Here is a 24083-nt window from a genome sequence, read left to right as displayed (position 1 = left end):
GGGAAGCCGCTAGTATGCAGACTCACTGTTAGGATGCATTCTCAGAAACTGGTCTCAGTTGGAACCCTGGGTCTTAAAAAAGGAATTACTAGTTGCCCTCTGTAACAACTGTGATGCCACAACATTCAATCTCATAACTGAAATATTCAGTAAAGCTTATTTTACTTAATGATGGCCTCAGAACACCAGAGTAGTGGTGATAGATATCACGTTATGTCTTACAATACTTTTACTTTATTATTAGTTATTGTTTATCTTCCATTGTGCCTAATGTGTGAATTAAATTTTGCCATGGGTGTGCATGTATAGAAAATATAGCATATATTGGATTTTGTGCTACTCATGGAATCAGGAATTTGGTGCAGATTTTGAAGATATCACTCACTTTCTACATGCATGTGTATATGTAAACATTAGATTAAAATTAATTACTACAAAATGATCCTAAAATTTCTCATTTATTTCTAATAAATTCTCAAACACTGACAAATGAACCTTACGTCTTTTATTGATAGAGATTTGTAGATTCATAAAATAATTCCAAATATTGCAATGTCAAAGTTACTTTATGCTTTAATGGTAATAAACTCTTACTTGCCTAGTTAAAAATATTAAATGTCTTTATAATTTTTGTATCTGGCTTTTGAAAGTCAAATTTGAAATTTTTTAAAAAAATTTTTTGACAGGCAGAGTGGAGAGTGAGAGAGAGAGACAGAGAGAAAGGTCTTCCTTTGCCGTTGGTTCACCCTCCAATGGCTGCCACAGCCGGCGCATTGCGCTGATCCGATGGCAGGAGCCAGGTACTTCTCCTGGTCTCCCATGGGGTGCAGGGCCCAAGCACTTGGGCCATCCTCCACTGCACTCCCTGGCCACAGCAGAGAGCTGGCCTGGAAAGGGGCAACCAGGACAAAATCCGGCACCACGACGGGAATAGAACCCGGTGTGCTGGCGCCGCAAGGCGGAGGATTAGCCTAGTGAGCCGTGGTGCCGGCCCAAATTTGAAATAAATACAAATAATATAAAAATCTCTACAGAGATCTAAAATCTATGGCTACTTTGATCACCTAAGTCATACTGTATTTTTTTTAAAGATTTATTTTATTTATTTGAAGGACAGAGTTACAGAGAGGTAGAGACAGAAAAATCTTCCATCCGCTGACTCACTCCCCCGATGGCCACAACAGCTGGAGCTGCGCCAGTCTGAAGCCAGGAGCCAGGAGCCTCTTCTGTGTCCCCGACACAGGTGCAGGGGCCCAAGGACTTGGGCCATCTTTCACTGCTTTTCAGGCTATTGCAGAGAGCTGGATTGGAAGGGGAGCAGTCAGTCAGGGCTTGAACCAGCACCCATATGGGATGCTGGCGCTTCAGGCCAGGGCTTTAACCCACTGCGCCACAGCACCAGCCCCACATTGAATGCTCTAATTCTGATATATAAACATCATTCTATTCATTATGTATGAAGTAAATTTAAATACAATAAAGAGAAATATAGCTACAAACACAAACTTGACCTCTGAACATAATCATCACTTTTGCAAAGTGTTCACCCACCATAACATTTTTTTTTTCTTTCTCCAAATCTGTTCAATTATATCACACCAAATGCCCCAAAGAACGGGCACAAAATTGCTGTGAATCATAGTGTCAGAGATCAGAGAATTAATGGGTTTGGGGATTATTCTTCCTTGTCACTCATTCTGCACACAGGAAAAAAAAATCAAGCACATGAATAAAATATAAGCTGTTTTCTAAATATTGTGAACATTAAACAATCTAAGTGTATTCCTATACTTAGAACTATATGTATAGCAACTTGAAAAGAATCTGATAGCCCATTGAAATTCACATGTTTTTGTTGCATGGATGTGCAGGATAATATATATGTTAGTGGCTTTTTTCTCCTTATCTATATTCTAAGGTTAAAAATGAGATTAAATTAATTGTTAAATATTAACATTAAAGTTCTAATTTCAGCGCTATTGAGAAATTAGACTGTGGTGTCTGGAGATATAAAGACAATTGCAAAAAAGCAAACAATAATCTCAACTCCTTGCGTTACAAAAAGATGATTTCGTGCATGGAAAAATGACTTTGTCTCTGTTAACTTTTAAATGACTTACCAACAGTCAATCCAATGTTTTCTTTCTTGGAGCCTGAATGATTTTTGAATTTCTGAGAAACCAGATTACAAACTGCATGAGTTTATGCTGAATTTTGCTTTAGTTCTGTTGTTATTTCTTTGTAAGCAAGTATTTGCATACATAGATGCACTTAATTTAAATCTGAGAAAGATAGTAGACAGTCTTTTCTTGTTCATGGAACCATAGATTTTGAGGGAGATGATGTGGTCACAGAAATGTAAGTACCTTCTTACTTTTAAAAAAAAAAAAAGATTTATTTATTTGTTTGAAAGTCAGAATTACACACACACACACACACACACACACACACAGCGAGAGAGAGAGGGAGAGAGAGGTAGAGAGAGAGAGACAGATTTTCCGTCTGCTGGTTCATTCCCCAACTGGCCGCAGTGGCCAGAGTGGCACTATCTGAAGCCAGGAGCTAGGCTTCTTCTGGGTCTCCCATGTGGGTACAGGGGCCCAAGGCCTGGGTTCCTAGACCACAGCAGAGAGCTGGATCAGAAGTGGAGTAGCCGGGAATTGAACGGACACCCATATGAAATGCCGACAGTGCAGGAGCCAGCTTTACACACTAAGCCACAGAGCCAGTCCCCCTTTTTACTTTACATCTATGTTTACAAAGACTTAGAAGACACCAATTACATGAAACAATCCAATATTTGAAATCATATATAAGTAATGATGCACATTGAAATTACTTATGCAAAAATAAATGACAATTCTAAGAACTACTGTGTTATATATGTGTGTAATAAATTCCAAATATAGAAAGGGTATTTTTACAGAAATTACTTCAACATTGCTGATCAGCCACAATGGAATTTTTTCCCATGTAGCAGTTCTTCTTCAAGTTTTGTGTGTGTATGTGTATGTGTGTTTGAATTCCATTTTATTCTTCTGCTTGTTTTACATTTGTAAAAATGAAATCTTGCTAGATCTTGTAAATTTTTATATATCAGATATTTTATGATTTAGAGTTTTTCCAGATGCCTGATGTGTCTAAAACTTTCAGGGTAAGGTCATAACCCTTTGAGATTGTATTTATAGAGCTGAGAAATATTTTCAAAGTACCTCCGTGTCCTTTGGGTTGCTGTAAAATCCTCATTTTTCCCTCACTTAATCTTTTGTAAATGATAAAAATAGAATCCTAATAAATGGCACTTCTTTGCACTATTTATTAGCCCTCTACTAATCAATGTCATACACCTTTTGAATCATAGAGTACAAGATAAATGAGCAGCTATGTTGTAATCTTAAGAATAAAGAAATTGAAGTTCTACATACAGATTCTAAATCTGTTATTTATAATCTATATAAACTTGGATAAGCATTTAGTTTCTGTGTATCTCATTTCCCTATCAAGCTGACATAGATATTACATTCCTCATTTTTGTGAGTTAAATGTCACAACCCACACAAAAACACTTCAAAATCAATTAATTTTTTTTCTTTTAAAGATTTATTTATTTATCAAAAATCAGAGTTAGAGAGAGGAGAGAGAGAGAGAGAGAGAGAGAGAGAGAGGTCTTACATCTGATGGTTCACTCCCCAATGGGCCGCAACGGCTGGAGCTGCGCAGATCTGAAGCCAGAAGCCAAGAGCTTCTTCTGAGTCTCCCACGTGGGTGCAGGGGCCCAAGGACTTGGGCCATCTTCCAACGCTTTCCCAGGCCACAGCACAGAGCTGGATTAGAAGTGGAGCAGCCAGGTCTCAAACCAGCGTCCCTATGGGATGCTGGCACTTCAGGCCAAGGCGTTAACCTGCTGTGCCACAGTGCAGGACCCTATTTGAATTAATTTCAAGTAGATACATTTCTGAAATAATGTAAGTGTTGATAATATGAAAACAAATTATTGCTATTAGCATGAAAACAAGAAGTCAAAGTAGGGGGCCAGCGCCATGGCACAGTAGGTTAATTCTCCGCCTGTGGCACCGGCATCCCATATGGGCTCCAGTTCTAGTGCCGGCTACTCTTCTTCCAATCCAGCTCTCTTCTACGGCCTGGGAAAACAGTAGAAGATGGCCCAACTATTTGCGCCCCCTTTACTCAAGTGGGAGACCAGGAAGAAGCTCCTGGCTCCTTGCTTCAGATCAGAGCAGCTCTGGTCATTGCGGCCATTTGGGCAATGAACCAACAGAAGGAAGACCTTTCTCTTTGTCTCTTCCTCTCACTGTCTGTAACTTTCTTTTTTAACTTTTATTTAATGAATATTAATTTCCAAAGTACGGCTTATGGATTACAATGGCTTCCCGCCCGTAACGTCCCTCCCACCCGCAACCTTCCCCTTTCCCACTCCCTCTCCCCTTCCATTTTCAATTATCTTTATATACAGAAGATCAGTTTAGCATACATTAAGTAAAGATTTCAATAGTTTGCTACCACACAGAAACATAAAGTGAAAAATAATAGATGATTTTTTAAATGGTGATGAAATCAGATCAGACCTATTGTCATGTTTAATCCCAGTGAGAGTCAAGTTGGGAATTGCTAGTTTCTTCTTCTTTTTTTAACAGAAGATCAGTTTAGTATGCATTAAGTAAAGATTTCAACAGTTTGCACCCCCATAGAAACACAAAGTGAAATATACTGTTTGAGTACTCATTATAGCATTAAGTCCCAATGTACAGCACATTAAGGACAGAGATCCTACATGAGGAGTAAGTGCACAGTGACTCCTGTTGTTGACTTTACCAATTGACACTCCTGTTTATGGCATCCGTAATCTCCCTATGCACCAGTCATGAGTTTCCAAGGCTATGGAAGCCCCTTGAGTTCTCCGACTCTTATCTTGTTTAGACAAGTCATAGTCAAAGTGGAGGTTCTCACCTGCCTTCAGAGAAAGGTACCTCCTTCTTTGAAGACCTGTTCTTTCCACTGGGATCTCACTCACAGAGATCTTTCATTTAGGTGTGTGTTTTTTTTTTTTTTTTTTTTTTTTTTTTTTTTTTTTTTTTTTTTTTTTTTTTTTGCCAGAGTGTCTTGGCTTTCCATGCCTGAAATACTCTCATGGGCTTTTCAGCCAGATCCGAATGCCTTTAGGGCTGATTCTGAGGCCAGAGTGCTGTTTAGGACATCCGCCATTATATGAGTCTGCTGAGTATCTCACTTCCCATGTTGGATCACTCTCCCCTTTATTCTGTCGGTTAGTTAGCAGGTACTAGACTTGTTTATGTGCTCCCTTTGACTCTTAGTCCTTTCATTATGATCAATTGTGAACTGAAATTGATCACTTGGACTAGTGAGATGGCATTGGTACATGCCACCTTGATGGGATTAAATTGGAGTCCCCTGGAATGTTTCTAACTCTACCATTTGGGGCAAGTCAGCTTGAGCATGTCCCAAATTGTACATCTCTTCCCTCTCTTATCCCCACTCTTATGTTTAACAGGGATCACATTTCAGTTAAATTTCAACACTTAAGAATAACTGTGTATTAATTACAGAATTAAACCAGTCATATTAAGTAGAACAGACAAAAAAACTACTAGAGGGATAATGAACTAAGTTGTTCATTAACAGTCAGGGCTATGCTGATCAGGTCTCCGTTTCTCATAGTGTCAATTTCACTTCAACAGGTTTCCTTTTTGGTGTTCAGTCAGTTGTCACCAATCAGGGCCAACATATGGTATTTGTCCCTTTGGGACTGGCTTATTTCACTCAGCATGATGTGTTCCAGATTCCTCCATTTTGTTACAAATGACTGGATTTCATTGTTTCTTACTGCAGTATAGTATTCTAAAGAGTACATATCCCATAATTTCTTTATCCAGTCTACCGTTGATGGGCATTTAGTTTGGTTCCAGGTCTTGGCTATTGTGAATTGTGCTGCAATAAACATTAGGGTGCAGACCGCTTTTTTGTTTGCCAATTTAAAGTCCTTTGGGTTAATTCCAAGGAGTGAGATGGCTGGGTCGAACTGTAGGGTTATCTTCAGGTTTCTGAGGAATCTCCAGACTGACTTCCACAGTGGCTTGACCAGTTTGCATTCCCACCAACAGTGGGTTAGTGTCCCTTTTTCCCCACATCCTCGCCAGCATCTGTTGTTGGTAGATTTCTGTATGTGAGCCATTCTAACCGGGGTGAGGTGAAACCTCATTGTGGTTTTGATTTGCATTTCCCTGATTGCTAGTGACCTTGAACATTTTTTCATGTGCCTGTTGGCCATTTGGATTTCCTCTGTTGAAAAATGACTATTGAGGTCCTTGGCCCATCTCTTAAGTGGGTTGTTGGTTTTGTTTTTGTGGAGTTTCTTGATCTCTTTGTAGATTCTGGTTATTAACCCTTTATCTGTTGCATAGTTTGCAAATATTTTTTTCCCATTCTGTCGGTTGTCTCTTCACTCTCCTGACTGTTTCTTTTGCAGTACAGAAACTTCTCAATTTGATGCAATCCCAATAGTTGATTTTGGCTTTGACTGTCTGTGCCTCCCAGGTCTTTTCCAGAAATTCTTTGCCTGTGCCAATATCTTGAACGGTTTCTCCAATGTTCTCTAATAACTTGATGGTGTCAGGACTTAGATTTAGGTCTTTAATCCATGTTGAGTGGATTTGTGTAAGGTGTAAGGTAGGGGTCTTGCTTCATGCTTCTGCACATGGAAATCCAGTTTTCCCAGCACCATTTATTGAATAGACTGTCCTTGCTCCAGGAATTAGTTTTAGATCCTTGGTCAAATATAAGTTGGCTGTAGATGTTTGGGTTGATTTCTGGTGTTTCAATTCTGTTCCATTGGTCTATCCATCTGTTTCTGTACCAGTACCATGCTGTTTTGATTACAACTGCCCGGTAGTATGTCCTGAAATCTGGTATTGTGATGCCTCTGGCTTTCTTTTTGTTGTACAAGATTGCTTTAGCTATTCGAGGTCTCTTGTGCATCCATATGAATTTCAGCATCATTTGTTCTAGATCTGCGAAGAATGTCTTTGGTATCTTGATTGGGATTGCATTGAATCTATAAATTGCTTTTGGGAGAATGGACATTTTGATGATATGGATTCTTCCAATCCATGAGCATGGAAGATTTTTCCATTTCTTGGTATCCTCTTCTATTTCTTTCTTTAAGGTTTTGTAATTTTCATCATAGAGATCTTTAACGTCCTTGGTTAAGTTTATTCCAAGGTATTTATTGTTTTTGTAGCTATTGTGAATGGGATTGATCTTAGAAGTTCTTCCTCAGCCATGGCATTGTCTGTGTATACAAAGGCTGTTGATTTTTGTGCATTGATTTTATACCCTGCTACTTTGCCAAAATCTTCTATGAGTTCCAATAGTCTCTTAGTAGAGTTCTTTGGGTCCCCTAAATAATCATATCCTCTGCAAAGAGGGATAGTTTGAGTTCTTCCTTCCCAATTTGTATCCCTTTCATTTCTTTTTCTTGCCTAATAGCTCTGGCTAGAACTTCCAGAACTATATTGAATAGCAATGGTGAGAGTGGGCATCCCTGTCTGGTACCAGATCTCAGTGGAAATGCTTCCAACTTTTCCCCATTCAATAGGATGTTGGCTGTGGGTTTTTCATAGATCGCTTTGATTGTATTGAGGAATGTTCCTTCCAAACCCAGTTTGCTTAGAGTTTTCATCATGAACGGGTGTTGTATTTTATCAAATGCTTTCTCAGCGTCTATTGAGATAATCAGATGGTTGTTCTTCTGCAGTCTGTTAACGTGGTGAATCACATTGATTGTTTTGCGCACATTAAACCATCCCTGCATACCAGGGATAAATCCCACTTGGTCTGGGTGGATGATCTTTCTGATGTGTTGTTGCATTCTATTGGCGAGAATTTTATTGAGGATTTTTGCATCTATGTTCATCAGGGATATTGGTCTGTAATTCTCTTTCAATGCTGCATCTTTTTCCGGCTTAGGAATTAAGGTGATGCTGGCTTCATAGAAAGAATTTGGGAGGACTCCCTCTTTTTCGATTGTTCTGAATAGTTTGAGAAGAATTGGAGCTAGTTCTTCTTTAAATGTCTGGTAGAATTCAGCAGTGAATCCATCTGGTCCTGGGCTTTTCTTTGTTGGGAGAGCCTTTATTACTGTTTCAATTTCTGTCTCAGTTATGGGTCTGTTTAGGTTTTCAATGTCTTCCTGGTTCAATTTAGGTAGGTTGCATGTGTCCAGGAATCTATCCATTTCTGATAGGTTTCCCTGTTTGCTGGCATACAAGTCCTTGTAGTACTTTCTGATGATTCTTTTTATTTCTGTGGTGTCTGTTGTTACGTTTCCTTTTTCATCTCTGATTTTATTGATTTGGGTCTTTTCTCTTCTTTTTTTAGTTAGTTGGGCCAATGGGGTGTCAATTTTCTTTATTTTTTCAAAAAACCAGCTCCTCGTTTGGCTGATTTTTTGTAATTTATTTTTTTGGATTCAATCCTGTTTGTTTCTTCTCTGATTTTAATTATTTCTCTTCTCCTACTAGATTTGGGTCTGGTTTGCTGTAGGTTTTTTAGATCCTTGAGGTGAATTGAAAGCTCATCTATTTGGTGCCTTTCCAATTTCTTGATGTAGGCACCTATTGATATAAACTTTCCTCATAACACTGCTTTTGCTGCGTCCCATAAGTTTTGGTATGTTGTGCTGTTATCCTCATTTACTTCCAGAAAGTTTTTGATTTCTCTTTTGATTTCTTCTATGACCCATTGTTCATTCAGGAGCATGCTGTTCAATCTCCATGTGTTTGTGTATGCTCTAGGGATTCCTGAGTTGGTAATTTCCAACTTCATTCCTTTATGGTCTGAGAAGCTGCATGGTATGATTCTAATTCTTTTGAATTTGCTGAGACTTGCTTTATGGCCTAGTATGTGGTCAATCCTAGAGAAGGTTCCGTGTACTGCTGAGAAGAATGTAAAATCTTTAGCTGTAGGATTGAAAGTTCTGTATATATCTGTTAGATCCATTTGGGCTATAGTGTTGTTTAAATCTACTGTATCCTTGTTGATCTTCTGTCCTGTTGATCTGTCTATTTCTGAGAGTGGAGTATTGAAGTCCCCCAGTACTATTGTATTGGGGTCTAAGTCTCCCTTTAAGTCCCTTAACAAATCTTTTAGATAAACCGGTGCCCTGTAGTTAGGTGCATATACATTGATAATTGTTATATCTTCTTGTTGTATTGATCCCTTAATCATTATACAGTGTCCCTCTTTGTCACTCTTAACAGTTTTTGTGGTAAAGTTTATGTTGTCCAATATTAAGATGGCTACGCCTGCTCTTTTTTCATTTCTGTTGGCATGGTATATCTTTTCCCAGCCTTTCACTTTCAGTCTGTATGGATCTTTGTTGGAAAGATGTGTTTCTTCTAAGCAGCAAATAGATGGGTTTTGTTCCTTAACCCAATCAGCCAATAGGTGTCTTTTAACTGGACAGTTCAGGCCATTCACGTTCAATGTGACTAATGATAAGTGGTAACTTTGCCCTGCCATTTGCCAAAGATAAGTTCTAATATATGCTTTGAATTCCCTGTGATCTTTTGCTGTGAGGGTTCCTTCCTTTACCTTCTTTCATATTGATGACCGTGTTTCTGTGTTTCTGTGTGTAACACATCTTTAAGCATCTGTTGCAGGGCTGGACGAGTGGCGACACATTCTTTCAATTTCTGTTTGCTATGAAAAGTCTTTATTTCACCTTCATTCACAAATGAGAGCTTGGCAGGATGTAATATTCTGGGCTGGCAGTTGTTCTCTCTTAGTACCTGGGCTATATCTCGCCATTCCCTCCTAGCTTGTAGGGTTTCTGATGAGAAGTCAGCTGTGAGTCTGATTGGAGATCCTCTGAGAGTAATCTGACGTTTCTCTCTTGCACATTTTAGGATCTTTTCTTTAGGTTTCACTGTGGAGAGTTTAATTACAACGTGTCATGGTGAGGATCTCTTTTGGTCATGTTTATTAGGGGTTCTGTGAGCTTCCTGTACTAGGATTTCTCTGTCCTTCTCCAAACCTGGGAAGTTTTCTGCTAGTATCTCACTAAAAAGGCCTTCTAATCCTTTCTCCCTCTCCATGCCTTCAGGAACTCCTAGAACCCGAATGTTGGGTTTTTTAATAGTATCCTAAAGATTCCTGACAATATGTTTTAGATTTCTAATTTCCTCTTCTTTTCTTTGGTCTGACTGTTTTCTTTCCTGTTCTCTGTCTTCTAAGTCTGATATTCTCTCTTCTGCTTCACCCATTCTCTTTGTAAGGCTCTCTATTGTGTTTTTCATTTGATCTATTGAATTCTTCACTTCATTATGATTTCTCCTCACTATCACAGTTTCCTGTTGTACTAGTTGTTTCGTTTCATTTTGATTCCTCCTTAATATTTCATTTTCACGAGAGAGATTTTCTATCTTGTCCATTAAGGATTTCTGTAGTTCAAGAATTTGTTTTTGAGAACTTCTTAATGTTCTTATCAATTTTTTGAGATCTGCTTCTTGCATTTCTTCTATCTCATCATCTTCATAATCTTGAATTGGGGTGTCTTTTTCATTTGGGGGCGTCATGGTGACTTCCTTGTTTCTATTATCTCGGTTTTTGCGTTTGTTATTTGGCATATTGGAGATATTTGGTTTCTTCACTGTGGTGCTTTTTCTTGTTATACTATGACTCTAGATTAAGTGGACTGTCTGTTTTTGATGGAGCCTTAGAGGCTTGAGATGGGTGTGGCCTGAGAGCTCTGTTTGGTGTGCCAAAGGTGACACTCCCAGGTTAGGCATGATAGATCTCTCTCTCTCTCTTTCTTTCTTTTTTTGATTCAAAGGGGAAGTAATTCTGCACAACTGAATGAAGTTGGAGGTTGTTAGCAGGCAAATGATATACCCACAGGAGCCAGAGATCAGAAGGTCTTTCCCAAGGACCACACAGGGAATCTGTTCTGCCCTCAGAGTGGGCTCAAATTCTCCTTCAGTCTCCCACTGGGTTGCCAAAGTTACGGAATTGTAACTTCTCTTGAGAGTACTCACGTGAATTCTGTGAGTTCTCTCCCCCACCGTCTCTTTTTTCACAGTCTCAGTTCAGTAGCACCACAAATATACTAGGTCCTAATCTCCTGTTAATTCGCCCCACCCAGAGTCAGGTTTTTCTGTTAGGCTCAGGGCCGGTGCAGACCTGAAGTCTCTCTGCTTATGACGTATGTCCAAGATGGCGCCTGCTCTTTGTCTTGCTCGCCCTTGAGAGGTGAGCGGAGAGAGAGAAACCCGTGTCCGTACCAATCACCTTTTTTTTTCTATCTCTCTCTCTTCCAGTTAGCCTGGTGAACTTTCCCCCTCCGGGGGTCGTTCCCTCTAGTCTCCTCTCTCTGCTTGCCTGCCGGTGTCTCGGGCTATTGAGGTTCGGCTCACCTCGCGTTCCAGCGCTGGTGTGTTGAGTCTTCCGCTGGTGTCCCGAACTGTGGGCTCCCAAGCTCTCCACGCAGGTCCACTGTGAGTCACGCATTCCGGAAGAGTTTCTTCTGCTGTTTCCTCCCCTACTCTTCCTTGAACCTGCAGTATCTCCACTTTTATTAAACTGTCTCTCCCCGGACTATCAGTGTGCTCCCTTCCTATTCCGCCATCTTGCCTCCCTCCTCACTGTAACTTTACCTCTCAAATAAATAAATAAAATCTTTAAAAAAAAGAAGTCAAAGTAAAGAATGTGTATGGATAAGACAAAGTTATTTGTAATGAATACTTGTGAAGCTGGAAACATGAATATCCAACAAAAAGTGAAAAATAGCAGACATTTATTAATTTCCAAACAGTTCGTACATCATGACACATATGGATATATAAGTAAAAAGTACATTGATATAATACAGGAGGGAAAAATGCAGCAGTCATGATAATTATTGTTGATAAGTGCATTGGTGGAATCCAGAAGAAAGTGCTAAGGAACAAATTTAATGTAATACCAACATGTTTTGCCAATATCATATAAAAATCTTTCATGATCATAAATTCCTATTAAAATGCTTATGTAGAACATCATTAAACTTCCCTAAAATGTAAACATTTCCACCAGTTTATCAAAGATTCTTATTTTGTGTGCCATGCCTCATCATTTTCTTCTTTCCTATCTTCTGTAGGGTTGTGTCCTATACTGTGTTTTTATTTTGAGAGTTAATTCTCTTTCTCTTTGTTCTCATTTTAGGTCTTGAAATACTTTCTGATTCTTCATTACTCTTTTAACATCTCTTTTATGTTAATATACTTGATTTTAGTGTTTTTTGTTTTTATTTTCTTGGAATTCTCATATTCAAATCATGCCTCCTTTACTAAATTAGCTTTGTGTAGATTGGACAAACAGGTTAGCATTTTACCTTATTATCTGCATATGCTGGATGGCAATTAGCTTTTAATATATTAGTTAATAATTATATTAGTTAATACTCTATAACTGTTAAGTTTGTAAGGATTAAATTATTTAATTTATCCAGATTTTGCATTTCATAAAATTAGAGTACAATTATCACCAATAATGAGCTAATATTCATACTTTATTATTAAGTACAACACAATTTATGAAGTCTTGAAACCACTCAGTTCAAATGACTTTTTGATTCATGCCCTTTTCTACTGCATTTAAAACTAAAATTCCCCGTAATGTTATAACTGTATTTTTACAAATTCTGTTGTGTAAAAATATTGTTACCCTTAAGTTTAATTATTTTAACTATTCTCATTTTAGTTTCAACTTTCCTACATACATTTATGTTAATGTATTGAGTGGAAAAGAGGAGGAGGAGGAGGAGAGGGAGAGAGAGAGAGGGGCAAAGGAATCTGAATTGCTGCACTCCCAAAAATCTTGCAATTGTCTTTGCTGGGCTCCAGCCAAATTACAGAGACAGGAACAAATCTAGGTCTTCCATATGGGTGCCAGGAGATAGACATCAATTACTCAGATTTGGGGCATAAATGTCTTAACCATTGTGCCAAATGCTCATCCCCAAAGATTGTTTGAAATACTGTATTTAGAAAATGTGAAGTTTTGTTTGATATCACTTCTACTTTATAAATTCATAGTTTTATTTGAGAGAATAATATCTCTATGTTGCCAAAATATCATATTTATTGAGATGTTTTTGCTTCCTAAAACCTGATTTTAGCCAAATATATATTCTTTAGTTGTTAGTGCCTTAATTGTGGGAGAGGGGTGTGAGTACATGTACAGTGTATTCTTTAGGTCAAGAGTATTCATTGCCTCGAAAATTTTTGTTTCTGCTTTAATAATTAATTGTTCAGCTTCACCAAAAATTATCATGTACCACATATCCAATGTGACATATATTTGTGAATTTGTATTTTGGTTATATATGTTTTGTTTTCACATAAATATGTTATAAATCACAATATTTTATAATTACTGATTTGTGTATTGAGAGAGGGGTCTATTTTTACTATACATGTGTATATCTGATTTTCATGGAACCATTTATTAAAAATATTATAATTTTCAAATGCATGTCCTTAGCACCTGTGTCAAAGGTCACTCAGCTGCATATGTAGGGGTTTAGTTCCAAATGTCTACTCTGTTACATTGGTCCACAGATATGTTTTTATGCCAAAAGCATTTTGTTTTAATTACTATAGTTTTGCAATATATTTTATAGTTTTGCATATGAAAACAAAATGAAAAATCAATAAGAAAAAACAGTAGTACACAATTATAATTGAAAAATTACAACTATTTTTAAATGTTAATTATTTAGGAGATTTTCATTTCTAAAAGTATGGAATAAAATAAGAGATCACCAACAATTATACAAAAAGTTGCAGTAATCAATTATTGGGGAATAACTTATTTTTTTATTTGCAAGGCTGGGTTATTCTAAGTATAAAAGTTCTGTCTAATTATGTGCTAGTGGAAAAGCCAAATTTGTTTTGAAATATCTAGCTTTACAAAAATGATTTATATTAATGTTATGAATATGTTTTTTCCTAATTTGTCTTAGGGCATTTTATGAGTCTGTTAGGCCTTTAAAAAATGAGAACTGAAAACAAGCACTCTACAGCTTCCTTTACATTTTCTGTTGCTTAAGTTCATCATATAGAACTTTTAACTAGAATTTCAATAGAACAAATAAAAAAATGCAGTGAAAGCCTTAACAACAGAATCAGTGAATCAGAAGAAAGAATACCCAACTTAGAAGAAAAAGAAAGGGAAATTATACAGTCAAACCAAAAACAAGGAAAGGAAATTAGAAAACTAAAAAACATTGTTGGGAATCTACAGGATACTATCAAATGACCAAACATAAGGGTTTTAGGAATTCTTGAAGGTGTGAAAAAGAGAAATGATTAGAAGGTCTTTTTAGTGACACAATAGCAGAAAACTACCCTAATTTGGAGAAAGAAAGGGACATTCAAATACAGGAAGCATATAGAACTCCTAATAAATATGATCAGAAAAGATCTTCACCATGACACATGGCAATCAAACACATCATAATAAAACATAAATTAAGTAGTCTAAAATGTGCATGAGAGAAATGCCAGATTACTTTCATAGGATCTCCAATTAGATTCACAGTGAACTTCTCATCAGAAACTCTATGGGCTAGGAGAGAATGGTGAGATATATTCCAAATATTAAGAGAAAAAAAAAAAAAAACCTATCAACCCAGAATACTATACCCTGCAAAGCTCTCATTTATGAATGAAGGTGAAATAAATATTTTCCATAACAAACAGAAATTAAAGGAATTTTTCACCTCCCATATAGCCCTACAAAGGATGCTTAAGAATGTGCTGCACACAGAAATACAGAAACATGTTCATCAATATGAAAGAAGGTAGAGGCGGAGCCAAGATGGCGGAATAGTGAGGGCGCGCACCGATAGTCCGGGAAAATTTAGTTTAATAAAAGGGGAGTTACGGTAGCCGCAGAAAAAAGAACCAGGAAAAGATGCACGGGAATCGTGAATCGGAGGACCTACTGGGAGAACAAGGTCGCCCACCGCGCGGAAGCCAAGTCGTGGGACCGAGCTGCAGAAGCCCCAGTGCTCCAAGGGGAGTGCATGCCACACAGACAACAGCGGGGAGACTTGGGACGCTCAGGGCTCCGAGTCCACACATCGGCGCTGGAAGGGGAGGTGAGCTCAATAACCCGAGACATTGGTGGGGAAACGGGGGTCAGAATCTAGAGGGGGGCCAGAAAGTGCAGCAAACTCACTACCGGAAAGAAGGGAAAAAAAGCTTCAGGGTTTCTCTTCCCCCTAACCTTGCAAAGGTTACAAGGCTGCGAGGCTAGAAGAATTCCCAAGAGACAAAGAGCAGGCCTCCTATCTGGATTTACATATCAATGGGGGAGAGCTAAGGAACTGAGTCACTACAATTCAGTAGCCTAGGCAACCCAGTGGGAGTCCAGAGGAGCCAAAGACTGGAAGCTAAATACCATCAATTCTGCACAGCCGTGCCCTGCGGTGTTACTTACCCCCTGAATAAATAAAATAAATAAATAAATAAAAAGAGAGAGATTTACCACCCATAACCTGAGGGTGTCACCTTTGCACACCCTCAACCTGGAAGAACCAGGCAGAGCTCTCAGGCCGCACCCATCTCAAGCCTCCAAGGCTCCTCTCACAGCAGGCAGTCCACTTAACACGGACACAGTATAAAAAAAAAAAAAAGAAAAAAAACGCACAGTGACGCAAGAAGAATTAACTATGCCGAGTAACAAACACAGAAATAGAGGGAGCAAGATCAACGATGACACTATGATGCCTCCAAATAAGCAAAACACCCCAAGCCAAGAGTATGAAGATGATGAGATAGAAGAAATGCAAGATACGGATTTCAAAAAATTTATGATAAGAACATTTAGAAGTTTTCAAAAGCAAATCCTTGAACTACAGAAATCCTTAATGGACAAGATTGAAAATCTCTCTCGTGAAAATGAAACTTTAAGGAAGAGTCAAAATGAAACTCAGAAACTAGTAGAACAGGAAAGTGTTATAGTGAAGAGAAATCAAAATGAAATGAAGAGCTCAATAGATCAAATGACAAACACATTAGAAAGCCTTAAAAACAGAATGGGTGAAGCAGAAGAGAGAATATCGGACTTAGAAGATAGAGCACAGGAAAACATACAGTCAAACCAAAGAAAAGAAGAGGAAATTAGAAACCTAAAAAATATTGTTGGGAATCTACAGGATACTATTAAAAAAACCAACATTCGGGTTCTAGGAGTTCCTGAAGGCATGGAGAGAGAGAAAGGATTGGAAGGCCTTTTTAGTGAGATACTAGCAGAGAACTTTCCAGGTTTGGAGAAGGACAGAGATATCCTAGTACAGGAAGCTCATAGAACCCCCAATAAACATGACCAAAAGAGATCCTCACCACGACACGTGGTAATTAAACTCTCCACAGTGAAACATAAAGAAAAGATCCTAAAATGTGCAAGAGAGAAACGTCAGATTACTCTCAGAGGATCTCCAATCAGACTCACAGCTGACTTCTCATCAGAAACCCTACAAGCTAGGAGGGAATGGCGAGACATAGCACAGGTGCTAAGAGAGAAAAATTGCCAGCCCAGAATATTATATCCTGCCAAGCTCTCATTTGTGAATGAAGGTGAAATAAAGACCTTTCATAGCAAACAGAAATTGAAAGACTTTGTGGCCACTCGTCCGGCCCTGCAACAGATGCTTAAAGATGTGTTACACACAGAAACACAGAAACACGGCCATCAATATGAAAGAAGGGAAAGGAAGAACACCTACCAGTAAAAGAGCATGGGAAGCTCAAAGCATATACTAGAAAATATTTCCGGGAAAATGGCAGGGCAAAGTCACTACGTATCAATAGTCACATTGAACATTAATGGTCTGAATTCTTCAGTTAAAAGACACCGTTTGGCTGACTGGCTCACAGAACACAACCCAACTATTTGTTGCCTACAAGAAACACATCTCTCTAACAAAGAGGCATGCAGACTGAAAGTGAAAGGTTGGAAAAAGATATTCCATGCCAACAGAAACCAAAAAAAAGCAGGTGTAGCCATATTAATATCAGACAAAATAAACTTTAATACAAAAACTGTTAAGAGAGACAAAGAGGGACACTATATAATGATTAAGGGTTCAATTCAACAGGAAGATGTAACTATTATAAATGTATATGCACCTAATTACAGGGCACCGGTCTATTTAAAAGATATGTTAAGGGACTTAAAGGGAGATTTAGATTCCAATACAATAGTACTGGGGGACTTCAATACTCCACTCTCAGAAATAGACAGATCATCCGGACAGAGGATCAACAAGGAAACAGCAGATTTAATTGACACTATTGCCCAAATGGATCTAACAGATATCTACAGAACTTTCAACCCTACATCTACAGACTTCACATTCTTCTCAGCAGCGCATGGAACCTTCTCTAGGATTGACCACATACTAGGCCATAAAACAAGTCTCAGCAAATTTAAAAGAATTAGAATCATACCATGCAGCTTCTCAGACCACAGCGGGATGAAGTTGGAAATTAGCAACTCAGGAAACCCCAGAAAGTATGCAAACACATGGAGACTGCACAACATGCTCCTGAATGAACACTGGGTCATTCAAGAAATCAAAAGAGAAATCAAAAACTTTCTGGAAGTAAATGAAGACAACAACACAACATATCAAAACTTATGGGATACAGCAAAAGCAGTATTGAGAGGCAAATTTATAGCAATAGGTGCCTATACCAAGAAATTGGAAAGGCACCAAATAGATGAGCTTTCAATTCACCTCAAGGATCTAAAAAACCTACAGCAAACCAGACCCAAATCTAGTAGGAGAAGAGAAATAATTAAAACCAGAGAAGAAATTAACAGGATTGAATCCAAAAAAACATTACAAAAAATCAGCCAAGCGAGAAGCTGGTTTTTTGAAAAAATAAACAAAATTGACACCCCATTGGCCCAACTAACTAAAAAAAGAAGAGAAAAGACCCAAATCAATAAAATCAGAGATGAAAAAGGAAACGTAACAACAGACACCACAGAAATAAAAAGAATCATCAGAAAGTACTACAAGGACTTGTATGCCAGCAAACAGGAAAACCTATCAGAAATGGATAGATTCCTGGACACATGCAAACTACCAAAATTGAACCAGGAAGACATCGAAAACCTAAATAGACCCATAACTGAAACAGAAATTGAAACAGTAATAAAGGCCCTCCCAACAAAGAAAAGCCCAGGACCAGATGGATTCACTGCTGAATTCTACCAGACATTTAAAGAAGAACTAATCCCATTTCTTCTCAAACTATTCAGAACAATCGAAGAAGAGGGAATCCTCCCAAATTCTTTCTATGAAGCCAGCATCACCTTAATCCCTAAGCCAGAGAAAGATGCAGCACTGAGAGAAAATTACAGACCAATATCCCTGATGAACATAGACGCAAAAATCCTCAATAAAAATTCTCACCAATAGAATACAACAACACATCAGGAAAATCATCCACCCAGACCAAGTGGGATTCATCCCTGGTATGCAGGGATGGTTCAACATTCACAAATCAATCAATGTGATTCACCACATTAACAGACTGCAGAAGAAAAACCATATGATTATCTCAATTGATGCAGAGAAAGCATTTGATAAAATTCAACACCCTTTCATGATGAAAACTCTAAGCAAATTGGGTATAGAAGGAACATTCCTCAATATAATCAAAGCAATTTATAAAAAACCTACAGCCAGCATCCTATTGAATGGGGAAAAGTTGGAAGCATTTCCACTGAAATCTGGCACCAGGCAGGGATGCCCACTCTCACCACTGCTATTTAACATAGTTCTGGAAGTTTTAGCCAGAGCCATCAGACAAGAAAAAGAAATCAAAGGAATACAAATCAAGAAGGAAGAAGTCAAACTATCCCTCTTTGCAGACGATATGATTCTGTACTTAGAGGATCCAAAGAACTCTACTAAGAGACTATTGGAACTCATAGAGGAGTTTGGCAAAGTGGGAGGATATAAAATCAATGCACAAAAATCAACAGGCTTTGTATACACAAGCAATGCCATGACTGAGAAAGAGCTGCTAAGATCAATCCCATTCACAATAGCTACAAAAACAATCAAATACCTTGGAATAAACTTAACCAAGGACGTTAAAGATCTCTACGATGAAAACTACAAAACCTTAAAGAAAGAAATAGAAGAGGATACCAAGAAATGGAAAAATCTTCCATGCTCATGGATTGGAAGAATCAACATCATCAAAATGTCCATTCTCCCAAAAGCAATTTATAGATTCAATGCAATCCCAATCAAGATACCAAAGACATTCTTCGCAGATCTAGAAAAAATGATGCTGAAATTCATATGGATGCACAAGAGACCTCGAATAGCTAAAGCAATCTTGTACAACAAAAACAAAGCCGGAGGCATCACAATACCAGACTTCAGGACATACTACAGGGCAGTTGTAATCAAAACAGCATGGTACTGTACAGAAACAGATGGATAGACCAATGGAACAGAATTGAAACACCAGAAATCAACCCAAACATCTACAGCCAACTTATATTTGACCAAGGATCTAAAACTAATTCCTGGAGCAAGGACAGTCTATTCAATAAATGGTGCTGGGAAAACTGGATTTCCATGTGCAGAAGCATGAAGCAAGACCCCTACCTTACACCTTACACAAAAATGCACTCAACGTGGATTAAAGACCTAAATCTACGTCCTGACACCATTAAGTTATTAGAGAACATTGGAGAAACCATTCAAGATATTGGCACAGGCAAAGAATTTCTGGAAAAGACCCGGGAGGCACAGACAGTCAAAGCCAAAATCAACTATTGGGATTGCATCAAATTGAGAAGTTTCTGTACTGCAAAAGAAACAGTCAGGAGAGTGAAGAGACAACCGACAGAATGGGAAAAAATATTTGCAAACTATGCAACAGATAAAGGGTTAATAACCAGAATCTACAAAGAGATCAAGAAACTCCACAAAAACAAAACCAACAACCCACTTAAGAGATGGGCCAAGGACCTCAATAGTCATTTTTCAACAGAGGAAATCCAAATGGCCAACAGGCACATGAAAAAATGTTCAAGGTCACTAGCAATCAGGGAAATGCAAATCAAAACCACAATGAGGTTTCACCTCACCCCGGTTAGAATGGCTCACATACAGAAATCTACCAACAACAGATGCTGGCGAGGATGTGGGGAAAAAGGGACACTAACCCACTGTTGGTGGGAATGCAAACTGGTCAAGCCACTATGGAAGTCAGTCTGGAGATTCCTCAGAAACCTGAAGATAACCCTACAGTTCGACCCAGCCATCTCACTCCTTGGAATTTACCCAAAGGACTTTAAATTGGCAAACAAAAAAGCGGTCTGCACCCTAATGTTTATTGCAGCACAATTCACAATAGCCAAGACCTGGAACCAACCTAAATGCCCATCAACGGTAGACTGGATAAAGAAATTATGGGATATGTATTCTTTAGAGTACTATACCGCAGTAAGAAACAACGAAATCCAGTCATTTGCAACAAAATGGAGGAATCTGGAACACATCATGCTGAGTGAAGTAAGCCAGTCCCAAAGGGACAAATACCATATGTTCTCCCTGATCGGTGACAACTGACTGAACACCAAAAAGGAAACCTCCTGAAGTGAAATGGACACTATGAGAAATGGTGACTTGGTCAGCATAGCCCTGACTGCTAATGGACAACTTAATACATTATCCCTCATAGTATTTTTTTTTTGTCTGTTCTACTTAATATGACTGGTTTAATTCTGTAATTATCACACAGTTATTCTCAAGTGTTGAAAATTAACTGAAATGTGATCCCTGTTAAACATAAGAGTGGGAATAAGAGAGGGAAGAGATGTATAATTTGGGGCATGCTCGGGCTGACTTGCCCCAATTGGTAGAGTTGGAAACATACCAGGGGATTCCAATTCAATCCCATCAAGGTGGCATGTGCCAATGCCATCTCACTACTCCAAGTGATCAATTTCAGTTCACAATTGATCATAATGAAAGGACTAAGAGTCAAAGGGAGCACATAAACAAGTCTAGTATCTGCTAACACCAACCAATAGAATAAATAAAGGGGAGAGTGATCCAACATGGGAAGTGAGATACTCAGCAGACTCATAGAATGGCGGATGTCCTAAATAGCACTCTGGCCTCAGAATCAGCCCTAAAGGCACTCGGATCTGGCTGAAAAGCCCATGAGAGTATTTCAGGCATGGAAAGCCAAGACACTCTGGCAAAAAGATCTCTGTGAGTGAGATCCCAGTGGAAAGAACAGGTCTTCAAAGAGGGAGGTGCCTTTCTCTGAAGGGAGGAGAGAACCTCCACTTTGACTATGACCTTGTCTAAACAAGATAAGAGTCGGAGAACTCAAGGGGCTTCCATAGCCTTGGAAACTCATAACTGGTGCATAGGGAGATTACTGATGCCATAAACAGGAGTGTCAATTTGTAAAGTCAACAACAGGAGTCACTGGGCACTTACTCCTCATGTAGGATCTCTGTCCTTAACGTGCTGTACACTGAGGCTTAATGCTATAACGAGTACTCAAACAGTATATTTCACTTTGTGTTTCTATGGGGGTGCAAACGACTGAAATCTTTACTTAATGTACACTAAACTGATCTTCTGTAAAAAAAAAAAAAAAAAGAAAGAAAGAAATTATCAATTCCCAACTTGACTCTCACTGGGATTAAACATGACAATAGGTCTGATCTGATTTCATCATCATTTAAAAAAAATCATCTATTATTTTTCACTTTATGTTTCTGTGTGGGAGCAAACTGTTGAAATACTTACTTAAGGTATACTAAGCTGATCTTCTGTATATTAAGATAATCGAAAATGAATCTTGATGTGAATGGAAGGGGAGAGGGAGTGGGAAAGGGGAGGGTTGTGGGTGGGAGGGACGGTATGGGGGGGGAAGCCATTGTAACCCATGAGTCATACTTTGGAAATTTATATTCATTAAATAAGAGATTAAAAAAAATATGAAAGAAGGTAAAGGCAGACCATCTCCCAGTAAAAGTTCAAAGGAAACTCAAACTAAAAATTAGGAAAATTTTTGGAAAAATGGCAGGGCAAAGTTGTTACTTATCAATAGTCACTTTGAATGTAAATGTATTTATCAATAGTCACCTTGAATGTAAATGGCCTCAACTCTCCAATTGAAAGACACAGACTGGCAGAATGGATTAAAAAACAAAATCCATCTATTTGCTGCCTAAAAAAACACATCTCACCAACAAAGATGCAAGTGGGCTGAAGTGAAATGATAGAAAAAGATATTCTGTGTAATCAAAAACCAAAAAAGAGCTGGTATAGCTATCCTAATATCAGACAAAATAGACTTTAACACAAAAACTTTAAAAGAGACAAAAAAGGCTCTATGTAATGATTAAGGGATCAATTCAACAAGAAAATGTAATTGTTATAAATGTATATGCACCTAACTGCAGGGCATCTGGCTATTTAAAATAAATGTTAAGAGATTTAAAGGCAAACTTAGACTCCAATAAAATAATAATAGGGGACTTCAATATTCCACTTTCATCAGTGGACAGATCAATCAGAAAGAAAAGCAGCAAGGAAACAGTAAATTGGGTATAGAAGGAACATTACTCAATGCAATCAAGGCAATTTATGACAAATTCATGGTCAGCATCCTATTAAATGAGAAAAAGTTTGAAGCATTCCCACTGAGATCCAGAACAGACAAGGATGCTCACTCTTACCATTGTTATTCAATATAGTCCTTGAAATTTTATCCAGAACCATTAGACAAGAAAAAGAAATCAAAAGGATACAAATTGACAAGGAGAAATCAAACTATCCCTATTTTCAGAACTTGATTCTATGTATAGGGGATCCAAAGGACTCCACCAAGAGATTATTGGAACTCATAGAAGAGTTTGGTAGAGTAGCAAGATATAAAGCCAATACACAAAATCAACAGCCTTTGTATACTCAGACAATGCCAAAGCTGAGATAGAGCTTCTAAGATCAATTCCATTCACAATAGCTACAAAAGAAAAATCAAACACCTTGAAATAAATTTAACCAAGGATGTCAGAGATCTCTACAATGAGAATTACAAAACATTAAAGAAAGAAATAGAAGAAGGTACAAAAAATGGAAAAATCTTCTATATTCATGTATTAGAACAATCAATTTATTCAAAATGTCCATTCTTATAAAAGCAATTTATAGATTTTATTTGACACCAATCAAAATAACATTCTTTTCAGATCTAGAAAAAATAAATGCTGAAATTTATATGAGACACAGGAGAGTTCAAATAGAGAATGCAATATTATGCAAAATAACAATGAAAGAAATATCACAATGCCAAATTTAAAGACATACTTCAAGGCAGTTATAATCAAAACAACCTAGTACAGATAGATAGTCCAATGGAACAGAATAGAAAGACCATTAATTAACCCAAACATCTACAACCAACTTATATTTGACCAAGGAGCTAAAATCAATCCCTGGAACAAAGACAGTCTATTCAACAAATGGTGCTGGGAAAATTGGATTTCATATGTAGAAGCATGAAGTAAGACTCCTGCCTTACACCTTTCACAAAATTACACTCAAAATGGATTAAAGATCTAAATGTATGACTAGACACCATCAAATTATTAGAGAAGATTAGGGAAACCCTTCAAGACAGTGACATAAGCAAAGAGTTCTTAGAAAAAAAACCCAGAGGCACAGGCATCGAAGCCAATATTAACAAATAGGATTGCAACAAATTGAGAAGTTTCTATACTGCAAATACCACTCAGGAAAGTGAAGAGGCAACCAACAGACTGGGAGAAAGTATTTGCAAACAATGCAACTGATAAAGGATTTACAACCAGAATATATAAATAGATCCAAGAAACTCAACAGCAACAAAATAGATGACTCAGTTAAGAAATACATAAAGGACTTAAATAGACATTTTTTTAAAGAGGAAATCCAGCTCGATTCACAAGAGATAAGACATAAT

This window comes from Oryctolagus cuniculus, chromosome 9, assembly GCF_051225735.1.
Source record: "Oryctolagus cuniculus isolate XC-2025 breed Fujian yellow rabbit chromosome 9, ASM5122573v1, whole genome shotgun sequence".
NCBI classification, from domain to species: domain Eukaryota; kingdom Metazoa; phylum Chordata; class Mammalia; order Lagomorpha; family Leporidae; genus Oryctolagus; species Oryctolagus cuniculus.
Note: the sequence above shows the minus strand (reverse complement) of the source record.